We start from the raw sequence: 19,228 nt of genomic DNA on the forward strand, positions 1-19,228 counted from the left end.
TAGTTATTAAAATGTATCAAGCACTTGCTATGCTGACAGAGTTCTAGGTTCTTTCAGGTAACTTTATCCCCACAGAAACTCTGTGAAACAGGTAGGAACATTTTCATTTCATACAACACAAAACTGGAAACCAAAGAAGTTAGGTTACTTGAATAAGTTCCTGTAGATAATAAATAGTAGAAAACAGTTTTCAAACCCATGTATTCTTATTCCAACCATTGTAATTTTCTCATTTCACTACAAATTCTTATTTTCATTATAAGAATAATATGCTGGAAGCTAATTTTGTTCCCTTTGAAAGTTTATGGTGTGTATATTTATTCTTCTAAAAAGATTTAAGGGAACTAAGCTTAATTCTAACCATATTGAATCTCTGTGTAAATTTAAACAAGTTCCAGTGATCTTAAGTCTACTTGCAAAACAAAATCTTTAATGCATAAGCATATGTAGGGTGGAACATTTCAGCATTAGTGGGAATTTTCATATTTCTTTCTCTTTACTAAGGAGAGACAGTAGATATCAGAGACTTGGACAACGTACTAGGAAACATGGGGATTGAACTTACCAAAGAAGAACTTGGAGAGCTGACAAGAAACCTTCCAGTTGATGGTAACTCAGTTTAGATATAAAAAAATTCTTCATAAGAGGGTTGAGGGTTTACATATGAGTATTTCTAAAACCAGTTTAATTTCGTGTTAAAAAAAAAAAACCTTGCAACATCTCAGAAAGATTCAGTTTCAGAGCAAGAACAAAGCCTGTCTTCATTTTCTAAACCCACACAGAATACAAAGCATTTGACTAGATTGATTCCAAGATTGTTTTTCACATCTGGGAATGTTCAGGAAGCCAAAGAAAAGAGTGGAAAAAGAAAGGAATGAAAGAAGGTCAATGTGTATTCTTTCCATATTTCCCATTCATTTTTGTATTCTAACTCAGCTCCCTAACACTACTGAAATTTCTCTAAGGACATCATAAGTTGTCATTTGTCAGTTGCATTAGACATTATTCATTCTGTTTCTTATTGGAGCTCTCTGCTGTCTTTGATATTGATGATAAATCTGACCTTGAAATTTTGTTCTCCTAGCTTCTGTGTTGTTACCAGAATCTGGATTTTCTCATTCTGATTTTCATTTTACATCCTCTCTCTGGAAAATCTCACTCATATCTACTGTTTTACATATCACCTACATGCTGATGACTTTCAAGTCTGTATTTTTACACAGACCTCTCTCCTGCACTGCAGACTGGTGTATCTAAATGCCTGCTAGACATTTCTACTCAGATATTCCATAGGAGACATCCTTTGACCTATTTGAAACCTAATTCACTGGTTCCCTGTCCAAGCTACCTTCTAGTCCTATATTCTCTGTCCCATTTGTGCTATCACTGTCTATTTAGTCATCTAAGCTAGTTATGTGGGATTCATTTTTTATAACCACTTGTTTCCTATCACCTCCTATCTGGACTATCACTTTGTCATGCCAGTTTTACCTCAAACTACCATGCATAGATGATTGGATATATGACAAAGCAAGAATACTAAAATGTTGATAGTAGAATTTAGGTGATAGGCCTGTTCATTGTACAGTTTTTTTCAACTTTGCCATATGTTTGAAAATTTACATAATGAAACATTGAAAAAAATTCCATATATAAATCTGTTAACATCTCTTTGTTCCTTCTATCATTGTCATATTTCAGGTTGTTTCCTTCCTGATTTCAACTATTACAATGGCTTCTACAAAATAGCCATCATAGTGATCTATATGAAATGCAAATCTGACCACATCACGACTCAATTTAAAAGTGTTTAATGGCTTACAATCATGTACTAAAAAATGTCTTAAGTCCATTGATAGGGAAAACAAGTTCCTTCGTGATTTGGATCCTGTTTACCTAATCTAGTATTTTACCCTCCAATAATATTGCACTTTTATTCCATTTTTCTATCATAGAATAAAGTAACTCTATATCACTTGTATTTTATATCATGCTTTTTATCACTTCCTTGCTTTATGATGTCTCCATTACTCGGAGGGTCTCTCCTTTCCCTTCATATGACTAACTCTTTCTCATTGCTTATCAGAATTGAGAGCCATGTTTTTCATTTCAGAAAGTTTTCTCTTAACTACCCAGACTATATTAGATACCTCTTTTCTGTATTTCTACAATAACTGTGCATATATTTTTCATTATATTTGCCACATTGTACTGTAATTGTATATTTATGTTTATTTGCCTATCTTGTCACTTTAATATGAGCCTTAAAGTAGGGATGGGCATATTATTTATCTTCCAATACCTAGAATAGCACTTGGCATATAAGTAGGTACTCCATAAATGTTAAATTAGAGATGAACAAATTCCTGAGTAAACGAGAGAATGACATAATGAATAAGTGAATGAATAGATATTGACAGGATAATTCCTAAAGAAAATGAAGCACTGCTTTTGGTCAGGACAGTAATATTTATACTTGGTATAATGTAACCATTTATTTGCAGCAATTCCAAGTGACATGCTGTATCAAAGTCTGTTAGGAATAGACCAGAGATGAACATATGGTTTTTGTCACCAGAGACCTGTGTCATTATCAGAATTGAGGGTCTTCAGAGAATTAACTTGCATGGATGGTATTTTTCATCATGTTTATAAGAAAGCATAATAGCCCAGTAAGAACATATTCTTTCCCAAGCCAGACATTATGGTCCAATGGTCAAGGGCCAGCTTACTAATATGGAATTAACTCTTGAAGACTATGTTTTATTGAATTGTTTCAAGTGTTGCTATGCAGGAAGAAGATAAAGAGGTAGTGATACGTAGGGTGAGCTCTAGTTCCTCAACCTTGGCTTCAACCATAGCAGTTTATTATAGTCATCAATTTTTATATGTTTATCTCTCATACAACCTATACATTCATACATTATTTATACATTCATACATTAACATCATCAAATTGTCCTTTGTATTGTGAATTCAAACTTGGGACCTTAGCTGAAATGACTGTATGGTAACATGGTCTGGCAGCTGGCATTTCAATTTGGTAGTTGCCATCTTTTTCTAGACAGAAATGTTTCTCTTATTATTTTAATATATGATTGTGCATATACATATGCATGCATACATACTTAAATTTTGCTCTTATATAAAAATAAAGAGAAAATGGAAGCTTAAATGCTGATACTAGTAATAAGCATAGTCCTCAAATATAATTATACATCTGAAATAGGCATTTAGAAAGAGTTAATTTCAACTTTGGTTTATGTGTTTCAATTGGTTAGGAAAACAGCATATATGAAATTGTGGGGAAATAGTTCTAAATACTGTGTTTAAACAGTATAATACAATTAGAAATTATGTTTTAGCCTTCTTGGAATGGAAGTTCTTGTCTTGCTACATGTAAATCTATTATTCACTTTTTTATTTGAGAACATATGGGGTTATCTATTGTGCTACACCATACTATTTTGTTTCTAAGAATTTAAAAAGTTGAAAAATGACAAAAAAGAGTTATTCAATTAAAGTGAAGCTAAATAATGATGTATAATAACAAACTTTAGCTGGTTTCTGGATTATTATTTAGAAATAATTTTTTCCTGAATTCACTTTATCTTACAGCTAAAGGGGAGACTGATTTGAAATCATTGATGGATACAGTGCAAGTTATTACAGGTTAGTAAGAAGTTAATATGAATTTAAGATCCTAATATTTTAAGCCATATTTTCTATGATAAATATTTTACTAAAGTTTGACATATATAATCATATGTGCCCAACTTAAGAATTATCACAAAATGAACATACACACATACCCATTTAACTATAACCTAGATTGTGAAATAAAAGATTACCCATAACCCAGAAGACTACTGATACCACTACATACACTTTTCCTCCTTACTTTTTGGAGGCAATTACTATCCTGAATTCTAGGACCACATATTTACTAGTTTTGTCTGTTTTTGAACTTTACATAAATGAAACTATACAATCTGTATTCTTCTATGTCTAATTTCTTTCACTCAACATTATGTCACATGCTATTCTCAGATTCGTTCATATTGTTGCATGCAGCAGTAGTTTGCTCATTTTCACTGCTTTATAGTACAAAGACTAATAAACTGTAATCAAGTAGAAATCTTTTGGGAACCTATTTTGGTATGGGGAATGATTTCAATTGGTTTGTTGTACTTGAATACATTGCTGTGTAATATTCCATTGTGTAAGTATACTATAATATATTTGTCAATTCTACTACTGAAGGACATTTCCAGTTTGGGCAATTACAAATGATATTTTTATACATGCCTTTTGGTGAACAAATGTGCATGATTATGTGGCCAAACATAGAAATTGGATTGCTTTGTTATAGAATTATGTATACTTTATTAGATATTGTCATTCAGTTTTCCAAAGTAGTAGTACCATTTTACAATTCAACCAACAGTGTATGAGAGTTTTGCTTTATATCCTTGCCTGATACTTGATACTGTCTTTTCGATGTTAGCATGTATTACTATCCCACTGTATTTATAATTTGCCTTTCCCTAATGATGAATGATGTTGAGCACCTTTTTTACATTTCTTAATTATTTGGATAATCTCTTTTGTAAAGTTCTTCTTAATGTCTGTTATCTATTTGTCTGTTTGGATGTCTGTCTTTTACTTTTGATTTTTTAAACTTACTGTCTTTTACTTATTTTTTAATATATTCTAGATACAAGTCCATTGTAAGTTATAAATTGCAAATATCTCACTGTATGTATTAGATTTTTCACTTGAATTATACTTTTTACAGAACAAAAGTTCCTATTTTTACATGTAGTCTATCTAATCAGTCTTCTCTTTTATGGTAGAATATTTGGGAAGGGATAATCTGTGCAGCAAACCACCATGGCACATGTTTGCCTGAGTAACAAACCGACAGCTAGTCGCGGTGGCTCAGCCTGTGATCCCAGCACTTTGGGAGGCCAAGGTGGGTGGATCACGAGATCAGGAGATCGAGACCATCCTGGCTAACACGGTGAAACCCCGTCTCTACTAAAAATACAAAAAATTAGCCAGGCAAGGTGGCGGGCGCCTGTATTCCCAGCTACTCCAGAGGCTGAGGCAGGAGAATGGCGTGAACCCAGAAGGCGGAACTTGCAGTGAGCTGAGATCAGGCCACTGCACTTCAGCCTGGGCAACAGAGTGAGACTCCATCTCAAAAAATAAATAAATAAAAATAAAATAAAATAAAATAAAACAAACCGGCACATCCTGCACATGTACCCCTGAACTTAAAATAAAAGAAGAGAAATCCTTGCTTACACCAAGCCCATGAAAATATTTTATTTCATTTTTAGGACCTTTGTTATTTTACTTTCACATTTAGATCTACAATCCATGACGTAGGATAAGGGTGACAATTCAGTTTTTTCTAAGTAGCTATTCAGCACCATTTGTTGAAAAGAATATAGTTTTCTCACTGCGGTGTAAGGCTATCTTTTCATAAATCAAAGACCATAAATGTGTTTGTGTATCTGGACTATTTAATCTGTTACTTTATCGTCGTTTTTTTGTGTGTCCTTGCACCAGTATACCATTCTCTTAATATATTCAATGTATCTCATATCTGAAGTGTAAATCCTTTTTTATGACTGCCCTGGCTATTCTTGGCCTTTTGTATTTCCTTATACATTTCAAATCAAACTTTAATCTACCCTCAGTACTGCTGGGGTTTTTATTGAATCTAGGTCATTTTTTTTTTCAATTTATTAAACTTTAAGTTCTGGGATACATGTACAGGTTTGTTACTGAGGTATACATGTGCCCTGCACCCATCAACCCATCATCTAGGTTTTAAGCCCTGCATCCATTAGGTATTTGTCCTAATGCTCTCCCTCCCCTTGCCCCCACCCCGCAACAGGCCCCGGTGTATGATGTTCCCCTCCCTGTGTCCATGTGTTCTCATTGTTCAACTCCCACTTATGAGTGAGAGCATGCAGTGTTTGGTCTTCTGTTTCTGTGTTAGTTTTGCTGAGAATGCTGGTTTCCAGCTTCATAAAGTCCCTGCAAAGGACATGAACTCGTTCTTTTTTATAGCTGCATAGTATTCCATGGTGTATATGTGCCACATTTTCTTTATCGAGCCTATCATTGATGGGCATATGGGTTGGTTCCAAGTCTTTGCTATTGTGAATGGCACTGCAATAAAAACATACATGTGCATGTGTCTTAATAGTAGAATGATTTATAATCCTCTGGGTATATACCCAGTAATGGGATTGCTGGATCAAATGGTATTTCTGATTCTAGATCGTTGAGGAATCAACACACTGTCTTCCACAATAGCTGAACTAATTTACACTCCCACCAACAATGTAAAAGCATTCCTATTTCTCTACATCCTCTCTAGAATCTGTTATTTGCTTGCTGACTTTTTAATTATCGCCATTCTAACTGGCATGAGATGGTATCTCATTGTGGTTTTGATTTGCATTTCTCTAATGACCAGTGATAATGAGCTTATTTTTCATGTCTGTTGGCTGCATAAATGTCTTCTTTTGAGAAGTGTCTGTTCATGTCCTTTGTCAAACTTTTTTTTTTTTTTTTTTTTTTGAGACGGAGTCTTGCTCTATCGCCCAGGCTAGAGTGCAGTGGTGCAATCTCAGCTCACTGCAACCTCCGCCTCTTGGGTTCAAGCAATTCTCCTGCCTCGGCTTCCCAAGTAGCTGAGATTACAGGTGCCACCAGTGTGCCCAGCTACCTTTGCCCAAATTTTGATGGAGTTTTTATTTTATTGTAAATTTGTTTAAGTTCCTTGTAGATTCTGGATATGAGACCTTTGTCAGATGGATAGATTGCAAAAATTTTATCCCGTTCTGTAGGTTGCCTGTTCACTCTGATGATAATTTCTTTAGCTGTACAGAAGCTCTTTAGTTTGATTAAATCCCATTTGTTAATTTTGGCTTTGGTTGCAACTGCTTTTTGTGTTTTAGTCATGAAGTCTTTGCCCATGCCTATGTCCTGAATGATATTGCTATGTTTTCTTCTAGGGTTTTTATGGTTTTTGGATTTACATTTAAGTCTTTAATCCATATTGACTTAATTTTTGTGTGAAGTTTAAGGAAGGGGTCCAGTTTCAGTTTTCTGTACATGACTAGCCAGTTTTCACAGCACAATTTATTAAACAGGGAATCCTTTTCCTATTGTTTGTTTTCATCAGGTTTGTCAAAGATCATTTGGTTGTAGATGTGTGGTGTTATTTCTGCAGCCTCTGTTCTGTTCCATTGGTCTATATATCTGTTTTGGTACAAGTATCATGCTGTTTTGGTTACTGTAGGCTTGTAGTATAGTTTGAAGTCAGGTAGCATGATGCCTTTAGCTTTGTTCTTTTTGGTTAGGATTGTCTTGGCCATATAGGTTCTTTTTCGATTCCATATGAAATTTAAAGTAGTTTTTTGTAGTTTTGTGAAGAAAATCAGTGGAAGCTTGTTGGGAATAGCGTTGAATCTATAAATTACTTTGGGCAGTATGGCCATTTTCACAATATTGATTCTTCCTATCCATAAGCATGGAATGTTTTTCCATTTATTTGTGTCCATTCTTATTTCCTTGAGCAGTGGCTGGTAGTTCTCCTTGAAAAGTTCCTTCGCGTCCCTTGTAAGTTGTATTCCTAGGTATTATATTTTCTTTGTAGCAGTTATGAATGGGCTCTCCATTATTGGTGTATAAGAATGCTTATGATTTCTGTACATTGGTTTTGAATCCTGAGACTTTGCTAAAGTTACTTATTAGCTTAAGGAGTTTTGGGGCTGAGATGATGGGGTTTTCTAAATATACAGTCATGTCATCTGCAAACAGAGACAATTTGACTTCCTCTCTTGTTATTTGAATACCCTTTATTTCTTTCTCTTGCCTGATTGCCCTGGCCAAAACTTCCAATACTGTGTTGAATAGGAGTGGGGAGAGAGGGCATTCTTGTCTTGTGCCGGTTTTCAAAGGGAATGCTTCCAGCTTCTGCGCATTCACTATGATATTGGCTATGAGTTTGTCATAAATAGCTCTTAATATTTTGAGATATGTTCCATCAATACCTAGTTTATTGAGTATTTTTAGCATGAAGGGGTGTTGAATTTTATCAAAGGCCTTTTCTGAATCTGTTGAGATAATCATGTGTTTTTTGTCATTGGTTCTGTGTATGTGATGGATTGTGTTTATTGATTTGCATATGTTGAACCAGCTTTGAATTCCAGGAATGAAGCCTACTTGATCATGGTGAATAAGTTTTTTGATGTGCTGATGAATTTGGTTTGCCAGTATTTTATTGAGGATTTTCGCATAGATGTTTATCGGGGATATTGGCCTGAAATTACCTTTTTTTGTTGTGTCTCTGCCAGGTTTTGGTATCAGGATGATGCTGGCCCCATAAAATGAGTTAGGGAGGAATACCTGTTTTTCAGTTGTTTGAAATAGTTTCAGTAGGAATAGCACCAGCTCCTCTTTGTACCTCTGGTAGAATTTGGTTGTGAATTTATCTGGTCCTGGGCTTTTTTTTGTTGGTAGGCTATTAATTACTACCTCAATTTCGGAACTTGTTATTGGTCTATTCAGGGATTTGACTTCTTCCTGATTTAGTCTTGGGAGGGTGTATGTGTCCAGGAATTTGTTCATTTCTTCTATATTTTCTAGTTTGTTTGCATAGAGGTGTTTATAGTATTCTCTGATGGTAGTTTGTATTTCTCTGGAGTCATTGATGATATCCCCTTTATCATTTTTTATTGTGTCTATTTGATTCTTCTCTCTTTTCTTCTTTATTAGTCTGGCTAGCAGTCTAGGAATTTTGTTGATCTCTTCAGAAAACCAGCTCCTGGATTCATTGATTGATTGAAGGGTTTTTTTGTGTCTCTATCTCCTTCAGTTCTGCTCTGATCTTAGTTATTTCTCGCTTTCTGCTAGCTTTTTAATGTGCTTGCTGTTGCTTCTCTAGTTCTTTTCATGGTGGTGTTAGGGTATCATTTTTAGATCTTTCCTGCTTTCTGTTGTGGGTATTTAGTGCTATAAATTTCCCTCTACACACTGCTTTAAATGTGTCCCAGAAATTCTGGTATGTTGCGTCTTTGTTCTCACTGGTTTCAGAGAACTTATTTATTTCTGCCTTCATTTCGTTATTTACCCAGTAGTCATTCTGGAGCAGATTGTTCAGTTTCCATGTAGTTGTTTTGTTTTGAGTGAGTTTCTTAATCCTGAATTGTAATTTGATTGCACTGTGGTCTGAGAGACTGTTTGTTATGATTTCCATTCTTTTGCATTTGCTGAGGAGTGGTTTACTTCCAATTATATGGTTGATTTTAGAATAAGTGTGATGCGGTGCTGAGAAGAATGCATATTCTGTTGATTTGGGGTGGAGAGTTCTGTAGATGTCTTTTAGGTCTTTTAGGTCTTTTGGTCCAGAGATGAGTTCAAGTCCTAAATATCCTTCTTAATTTTCTGTCTTATTGATCTGTCTAATATTGACAGTGGGGTGTTAAAGTCTCTTACTATTATTGTGTGGGAGTCTAAGTATCTTTGTAGGTCTCAAAAAACTTGCTTTATGAATCTAGGTGCTCCTGTATTCAGTGCATATATATTTAGGGTAGTTAGCCCTTCTTGTTGCATTGGTCCCTTTCTCATTATATAATGCCCTTCTTTGTCTTTTTTGATCTTTGTTGGTTTAAAGTCTGTTTCCACTTGCTTGGTAAACATTCCTCCATCCCTTTATGTTGAGCCTATGTGTCTCTTTGCATGTGAGATGAGTCTCCTGAATATGGCACACTGATGGGTCTTGACTCTTTATCCATCTTGCCAGTCTGTGTCTTTTAATTGGGGCATTTAGCCCATTTAAATTTAATGTTAATATTGTTATGTGTGAATTTGATACTGTTATCATGATGCTAGCTGTTCAATTTGCAGATTAGCTGATGCAGTTTCTTCATCGTGTTGTTGGTCTTTATATTTTGGTATGTTTTTGAAGTGGGTGGTACTGGTTATTCTTTTATTATTATTAGTATTCTACTTAAAGTTCTAGGGTACATGTGCACAAGGTGCAGGTTTGTAACATATATATACATGTGCCATGTTGGTGTGCTGCACCTGTTAACTCGTCATTTACATTAGGTATATCTCCTAATGCTATCCCTCTCCCCTCTCCCCACCTCACAACAGGCCCCGGTGTGAGATGTTCCCCGCCCTGCATTAAAGTGTTCTCATTGTTCAATTCCCACCTATGAGTGAGAACATGCAGTGTTTGGTTTTCTATCCTTGCAATAGTTTGCTCAGAATGATGGCATCCAGCTTCATCCATGTCTCTACAAAGGATATGGACTCATCCTTTTTTATGGCTGCATAGTATTCCATGGTGTACATGTGTCATATTTTCTTAATCCAATCTATCATTGATGGACATTTGGGTTGGTTCCAAGTCTCTGCTATTGTGAATAGTGCTGCAATAAACATACATGTGCATGTGTCTTTATAGCAGCATGATTTATAATCCTTTGGTTATATACTCAGTAATGGGATTGCTGGGTCAAATGGTATTTCTAGTTCTAGATCTTTGAGGAATCGCCACACTGTCTTCCACAATGGTGGAACTAGTTTACACTCCTGCCAACAGTGTAAAAGTCTTCCTATTTCTCCACATCCTCTCCAGCACCTGTTGTTTCCTGACTTTTTAATGATCGCTGTTCTAACTGGTGTGAGATGGTATCTCATTGGGCTTTTGATTTGCATTTCTCTGATAACCAGTGATGACGAGCATTTTTTCATGGGTCTTTTGGCTGCATAAATATCTCTTTTGAGAAGTGTCTGTTCATATACTTTGCCCACTTTTTGATGGGATTGTTTGATTTTTTTCTTGTAAAATTGTTTAAGTTCCTTGTAGATTCTGGATATTAGCTGTTTGTCAGATAGGTAGATTGTAAAAATTTTCTCCCATTCTGTAGGTTGCCTGTTCACTCTGATGATAGTTTCCTTTGCTGTGCAGAAACTCTTTAGTGTAATTAGACCTCATTTGTCTATTTTGGCTTTTGTTGCCATTGCTTTTGGTGTTTCAGTCATGAAGTCCTTGCCCATGCCTATGTCCTGAATGGTATCGGCTAGGTTTTCTTCTAGGGTTTTTATGGTTTTAGGTCTAACATTTAAGTCTTTAATCCATCTTGAATTAATTTTTGTATAACATGTAAGGAAGAGATCCCATTTCAACTTTCTACATATGGCTAGCCAGTTATCCCAACACCATTTATTAAATATGGAATACTTTCCCCATTTCTTGTTTTAGTCAGGTTTGTCAAAGATCAGATAGTTGTAGATGTGTGGTATTATTTCCGAGGGCTCTATTCTGTTCCATTGGTCTATATCTCTGTTTTGGTACACGTACAATGCTGTTTTGTTTACTGTAGGCTTATAGTATAGTTTGAAGTCAGGTAGCATGATGCCTCCCGCTTTGTTCTTTTTGCTTAGGATTGTCTTGGCAATGCGGGCTCTTGAACTTTAAAGTAGTTTTTTTTCCAATTCTGTGTAGAAAGTCATTGGGATTTTGAAGGGGATGGCATTGAATCTATAAATTACCTTGGATGGCCATTTTCACAATATTGATTCTTCCTATCCAAGAGCATGGAATGTTCTTCCATTTGTTTGTGTCCTTTTTTATTTCGAGGAGCAGTGGTTTGTAGTTCTCCTTGAAGAGGTCCTTCACATCCCTTGTAAGTTAGATTCCTAGGTATTTTATTCTTTTGAAGCAATTGTAAATGGGAGTTCACTCATGATTTGGCTGTCTGTTTGTCTGCTATTGGTGTATAGGAATGCTTGTGATTTTTGCACATTGATTTTATATCCTGAGACTTTGCTGAAGTTGCTTATCAACTTAAGGAGATTTTGGGCTGAGACAATGGGGTTTTCTAAATATTCAATCATGTCATCTGCAAACATGGACAATTTGACTTCCTCTTTTCCTAATTGAATACCCTTTATTTCTTTCTCTTGCCTGATTGCCCTGACCAGAACTTCCAACACTATGTTGAATAGGAGTGGTGAGAGAGGGCATCCCTGTCTTGTGCCAGTTTTCAAAGGGAATGCTTCCAGTTTTTGCCCATTCAGTATGATACTGGCTGTGGGTTTGTCATAAATAGCTCTTATTATTTTGAGATACGTCCCATCAATACCTAGTTTATTGAGTATTTTTAGCATGAGGGGCTGTTGAATTTTGTCTAAGGCCTTTTCTGCATCTATTGAGATAATCATGTGGTTTTTGTTTTGGTTCTGTTTATATGAAGGATTACGTTTATTGATTTGCATACGTTGAACCAGCCTTGCATCCCAGGGATGAAGCCGACTTGATCTTAGTGGATAAACTTTTTGACGTGCTGCTGGATTCATTTTGCCAGTATTTTATTGAGGATTTTTGCATCGATGTTCATCAGGGATATTGATCTCAAATTCTCTTTTTTTGTTGTGTTTCTGCCAGGCTTTGGTACTGGGATGATACTGGCCTAATAAAATGAGTTAGGGAGGATTCCCTCTTTTTTTGTTGATTGGAATAGTTTCAGAAGGAATGGTACCAGCTCCTCTTTGTACCTCTGGTAGAATTTGGCTGTGAATTCGTCTGGTCCTGGACTTTTTCTGGTTGGTAGGCTATTAATGATTGCCTCAATTTCAGAACCTGTTATTGGTCTATTCAGGGATTCAGCTTCTTCCTGGTTTAGTCTTAGAAAGGTGTATGTGTCTAGGAATTGATCCATTTCTTCTAATTTTTCTAGTTTATTTGCATAGAGGTGTTCATAGTATTCTCTGATGGTAGTTGTATTTCTGTTTGTATTTCTGATAGCCCCTTTATCATTTTTTATTGTGTCTATTTGATTCTTCTGTCTTTTCTTCTTTATTAGTCTTGCTAGTGATTAGTCAATTTTGTTGATCTTTTCAGAAAACCAGCTCCTGGATTCATTGATTGTTTGAAGGGTTTTTTGTGTCTCTATCTCCTTCAGTTCTGCTCTGATCTTAGTTATTTCTTGCCTTCTGCTAGCTTTTGAATGTGTTTGCTGTTGCTTCTCTAGTTCTTTTCATTGTGATGGTAGGGTGTCGATTTCAGATCTTTCCTGCTTTCTGTGGTGGGCATTTAGTGCTATAAATTTCCCTCTACACACTGCTTTAAATGTGTCCCAGAGATTCTGGTACATTGTGTCTTTGTTCTCATTGGTTTCAAAGAACATCTTTATTTCTGCCTTCATTTCGTTATTTACCCAGTAGTCATCCAGGAGCAGTTGTTCAGTTTCCATGTAGTTGTGCGGTGTTGAGTGAGTTTCTTAATCCTGAGTTCTAATTTGATTGCACTGTGGTCTGAGAGACAGTTTATTGTGATTTCTTTTACATTTGCTGAAGAGGGCTTTACTTCCAACGATGTGGTCAATTTTGGAATAAGTGTGATGTGGTGCTGAGAAGAATGTGTATTCTGTTGATTTGGGGTGGAGAGTTCTATAGATGTCTATTAGGTCCACTTGGTGCAGACCTGAGTTCAATTCCTGGATATCCTTGTTAACTTTCTGTCTTGTTGATCTGTCAAAGGTTGACAGTGGGGTGTTAAACTCTCCCATTATTATTGTCTGAGAATCTAAGACTCTTTTTAGTTCCCTCAGGACTTACTTTATGAATCTGGGTGCTCCTGTATTGGGTGCATATATATTTAGGATAGTTAGCTCTTCCTGATGAATTGATCCCTTTACCATTATGTAATGGCTTTGTCTCTTTTGATCTCTGTTGGTTTAAAGTCTGTTTTATCAGAGACTAGGATTGTAATCCCTGCTTTTTTTGTTTGTTTGTTTGTTTTCCATTAGCTTGGTAGATCTTCCTCCATCCCTTTATTTTGAGCCTATGTGTGTCTCTGCACATGAGATGGGTCTCCTGAATACAGTACACTGATGGGTCTTGACTCTTTATCTGGTTTGCCAGTCTGTGTCTTTTAATTGGAGCATTTAGCCCATTTACATTTAAGGTTACTATTTTTATGTGTGAATTTGATCCTGCCATTATGATGTTAGCTGGTTATTTTGCTCTTTAGTTGATGCTGTTTCTTCTTCGCATTGATGATCTTTACAATTTGGCATGTTTTTGCAATGGCTGGTACCGGTTGTTCCTTTCCATGCTTCCTTCAGGTGCTCTTGTAAGGAAAGCCTGGTGGTGACAAAATCTCTCAGCATTTGTTTGTCTGTAAATAATTTTATTTCTCCTTCACTTATGAAACATAGTTTGGCTGAATATGAAATTCCGAGTTGAAAATTCTTTTCTTTAACAATGTTGAATATTGGCCCCCACTCTCTTCTGGCTTGTAGAGTTTCTGCTGAGAGATCCACTGTTAGTCTGATGGGCTTCCCTTTGTAGGTAACCTGATCTTTCTCTCTGGCTGCCTTTAGCACTTTTTCCTTCATTTCAACCTTGGAGAATCTGACAATTATGTGACTTGTGGTTGCTCTTCTCAAGGAGTATCTTAGTGGTGTTCTTTGTATTTCCTGAATTTGAATGTTGACCTGTCTTGCTAGGTTGGGGAAGTTCTCCTGGATAATATCCTGAAGTGTGTTTTCCAACTTGGTTCCATTCTCCCGTCACTCACTTTCAGTTACACCAATCAATTGTGGGTTCGGTCTTTTCACATAGTCCCATATTTCTTGGAGGCTTTGTTCATCCCTTTTCATTTTTTCTCTATTGTCTTTACGCTTTATTTCATTAGGTTGATCTTCCATCTCTGATATCCTTTCTTCTGTTTGATCGATTTGGCTATTGATACTTGTGTATGCATCATGAAGTTCTCATGCTGTGTTTTTCAGCTCCATCAGGTCATTTATGTTCTTCTCTAAACTGGTTATTCTAGTCAGCAGTTCCTGTAACCTTTTATCAAGATTCTTAGGTTCCTTGCATTGGGTTAGAACATGTTCCTTTAGCTTGGAGGAGTTTGTTATTACCTACCTCCTGAAGCCTACTTCTGTCAATTCGTCAAATTCATTCTCTGTCCAGTTTTGTGCCCTTGCTGGAGAGTAGTTGCGATCATTTGGAGGAGAAGAGGCATTCTGGTTTTTGGAATTTTCAGTATTTTTGCGTTGGTTTTTCCTCATCTTTGTGGATTTATCTACCTTTGATTTTTGATGCTGATGGTTTTTGGATGGGGTTTTCCTGTTTGTGTCCTTTTTGTTGAGGTTTATGTTATTGCTTTCTGTTTGTTAGTTTTGCTTCTAACAGTCAGGCCCCTCTTCTGCATGTCTGCTGGAGTTTGCTGGAGGTCCACTCCAGATCCTGTTTGCCTGGGTATCACCAGTGCAAATATTGCTGCCTGCTACTTCCTCTGGAAGCTTCGTCCCAGAGAGGCACCCACCTGATGCTGGCCAGAGCTCTCATGTATGAGGTCTGTCGACCCCTGTTGGGAGGTGTCTCACAGTCAGGAGGCATAGGGGTCAGGGGCCCATTTGAGAAGGCAGTCTGCCTCTTAGCCAAGCTCGAATGCTGTCCTGGGAGATCCACTGTTCTTGTTAGAGCCAACAGACAAGAACATTTAAGTCTGCTGAAGCTGTGCCCACAGCTGCCCCTTCCCCCAGGTGTTCTGTCCCAGGGAGATGGGAGTTTTATCTATAAGCCCCTGACTGGAGCTGCTGCCTTTCTTTCAGATATGCCTTGCCAAGTGAGGTGGCATCTAGAGAGGCAGTCCTAGCCCCAGGGGCTTTGCTGTGCTGCAGTGAGTTCTGCACAGTCAGAGTTAACACTGTTAGGGGAAAACTGCCTACTCAAGCCTCAGTAATGGCAGATGCCCCTCCCCCCACCAAGCTCGATCATCCCAGGCTGACTTCAAACTGCTGTGCTGGCAGTGAGAATTTCAAGCCAGTGGTTCTTAGCTTGCTGGGCTCCATGGTAGTGGTACCCGCTGAACGAGACCACTTGGCTCCCTGGCTTCAGCCCCCGTTCCAGGGGAGTGAGCGGTTCTGTCTTGCTGGGGTTCCAGGCACCACTGGAGTAGGAAAAAAAATTCCTGCAGCTAGCTCAGTGTCTGCCTGAACAGCCGCCCAGTTTTGTGCTTGAAACCCAGGGCCCTGGTGGTGTAGGCACACAAGGGAACCTCCTGGTCTATGGGGTTGCAAAAACCATGGGAAAAGCGTAGTATCTGTGCTGGATAGCACGGTCCCTTATGGCACCGTCCCTTGGCTAGGGGAGGGAGTTCCCCAGCTCCTTGCGTTTCCCAGGTAATGCGATGCCCCACCCTGCTTCTGCTCGTGCTCTGTAGGCTGCACCCATTGTCTAGCCAGTCTCAATGAGATGAACCAGGTATCTCAGTTGGAAATGCAGAAATCACCCGCCTTCTGCATTGGTCTCACTGGGAGCTGCAGACTGGAGCTTTTCCTATTCAGCCATCTTGCCACAGCCTATGAGTCTAGATCAATTTATAGAGAATGGATGTATTTATAATTTTGAGTTTTTCAATTAATGACAATAAATGGTATGCTGGTAAAATGGCTCTCTGTAAAACACCACCACTTGATTTGTAGCATTTTTCAACTTCCGTGATGTAAATTGTCTCACCATGGCTGATTTCCAGTAATAATCCATTTAGAATCAAGTTCACAAAACTCCTGAATATTTAACAATCAGTTGTCATGAGCCAATTCAAATTGGTGGCACATCATTAAAAATGGTTCATCACTAAGTTTATTTTGGTCAACTTGATTTTTCTTTTTTATTAGATTTACTCCTAGGTCTTTTTTACTTTGTATGTAATTGTGAATGGTATATATTTATGTCTATATATATAGCATTATTGCTGAGTTATGTTTTTCTAGGACTTTATACCTTTTTTAAATATTCAAACTAATTACATAATGTTTATAATATCTTCCTATTATCTTTTAGGTATCTGTAGGAACTGTAGTGGTCTCATTTGTCATTGGTTATGTTTTCTCCTTTTTTTCCTTTGTCAATCTTAGTACAGGTATCTATCAACTTTGTTGTGTTTTGTTCCAAAAGACAACTTTTTTCTGTGTTCATTCTCTCTATGTAAGGTTTGTTTTTTGTTTCTGTAATTCCTGCTTTTGTCTTTATTATTTATTTTCTTCTACTTTCGAGAGGTTTAATTTGCTATTTTTCTCTAACTTTTTGAGATAGAATCTTAGATTATTAGTCTTTTTATCTTTTTTAGCATATGCATTTAAGACTAAATTCCCCTGTCAGCACATCTTTACCTGATTCCACAAGTTTTAATATGTAATATTATCATTGTCAAGATATATTCTAACTTTGTAGGATTTGTTTTTTGACACAGGAATTATTTTAAAATGCACTTACTGATTTCCAAATATATGGGAGTTTTCTTAGTAATCGTTTACTATTGATTTCCAGTTTAATTCCCTACACTAGATAACACATTTATTTGTACCAATTGTCTTTGCCATTATGCTAATTTAAAATGGCACAAGCTTTATATATCTGTGTGCAATATTATTTTATAACCATCACTGTGGGAACACTTCTTTTACTAGGGTTGAAGGAATACTATTCATTCTCTGTATCTGCAATTGACTGCTTATTGTTTAATAAATACCATTATTTGCCTTAATTCTGCTTTCGTAATTTTAAATTACAATATTTTTAAAATTTTTATTTTTCTCTATGTTTTTTGTTTTGAAGGAGGAGAAGTTGACTTCAATGACCTGGAAAATGTCCTGCAAAATATGGGGATAGAGCTCACATCTAGAGAACACTTGGAGCTAGAGAAATTACTTCCAATTGATGGTGAGCATTTCAAATAGTAGTTTTCAGGCAAGTTGGTGTAGTCATCAAGGGAGTTATTCCACATTACACATATCAGTAGAGTCTTGAAATAGGACTATATCCTCAAAATTTATATTATCCAACAACCTATGTTTGTTGTACATTGTTTATAAATTAGGGATTTTAAATATTCATAATTTCATAGGTAACTATTTTTAATATTTAGGAATATAAAAATTGTCTAATAAAATATACATAACCATAAATCTTGTCATCCGGGCTAAGGAATTAATATTGATGGTTATCTTTCATTCTATTGAGATGTGTTGAGTTAAGACCTATAGGAAACAGGAGGAGGAGATGGAAGAGGAGGAGGAGGAGAAACGTATAGATGTATAGGAGCTGTGGAGAAAAAAAGAGTAAAGTCAGAAAAGGTGTACTTTTTTTACTTTATCCTAGTTGATATTAATAATTTTCTCAGATGCTAAAGAATTGACAGATTTACCATATTAACAATTTTGTCTACATTTTAATTTTATTATTTTAGAAGATATTAAGTAAATTTTAAGAGCAAATTATTTTATGGTCTGTATTTCTGAACTTAGAGATTTTTATATTGCTATTGCATATATAGTTATTTTCCATATGACGTAAATTACGTATTTTCTTTCAGCTAATGGAAAAATATATAAGAATAGGTTGCTGAATTGTGTGAAAGGTATAAAAGGTAAGCGATATGCAAATTGAGAAAGAAGATTAATTGAGGTACTTGTGTTATGGTTTTGTTTCTTCCTCACCATGAAATTTGCTATCAAACTCACGTATATCTTCATAATTATTTTAATACATATACATGTTCACATTGGTTTAATAATTTCCTGTGTTTTATTTTTAAAGTTATTCTACCTATCTTAGATTTTTCTCAATTTTGGCTGTGGAAATAATAAAATTTAGTCCTAGGTATCAAAATTTTAGAGAAGCTAATATATCTTGAGATACAGTGAGCAAACGGAACCTTAGTTGTATGGATACTTATATTAAAAACTATTTTAAATTTTGCTATTTTTCTGCTATAAATAAACTGAGTGGTTTATCAACTTTCAACATGCTATTTATGTGGGCTCATTTTGGATATTGGATGTAAATGAACAGATTGATTTTAGTTCATTAATGGCCCTCTTTAAATACTTAAGTGTCCCTGGGCTCTTCTTTATAATGAAATTGATAATCATGATACATAAAAATTGGTATTTATTACATTTTTACTTTTGTTTCAATGTCTTCATGTCTTCCTCTTTTATAGAGTTGCAAGTCAATGTTCATGACATTGACAGTATACTCGGAAACATGGCATTCAAACTCACAGCTGAGGAACTTAATGATCTAACCCCAAATCTACCAGTGAATGGTGAGAAACTTAATAGCTTTGCACCCTCAAGAGAATTTGGATTCTTAATAGCTTTGCACCCTC

The 19,228-nt window shown here is 36.2% G+C and overlaps 1 long non-coding RNA gene across 1 annotated transcript; it reads left to right on the plus strand.

The window, feature by feature from the left end:
• The first annotated feature begins 502 nt into the window (after positions 1–502).
• Positions 503–17,778, plus strand: LOC135967883 (uncharacterized). The gene is made up of 3 exons (XR_010582187.2): positions 503–609; positions 3,619–3,672; positions 17,674–17,778. It is a non-coding gene; the product is annotated as an uncharacterized lncRNA (long non-coding RNA).
• Positions 17,779–19,228: the final 1,450 nt, after the last annotated feature.

This window comes from Macaca fascicularis, chromosome 16 (genome assembly GCF_037993035.2).
Source record: "Macaca fascicularis isolate 582-1 chromosome 16, T2T-MFA8v1.1".
Taxonomy (NCBI): domain Eukaryota; kingdom Metazoa; phylum Chordata; class Mammalia; order Primates; family Cercopithecidae; genus Macaca; species Macaca fascicularis.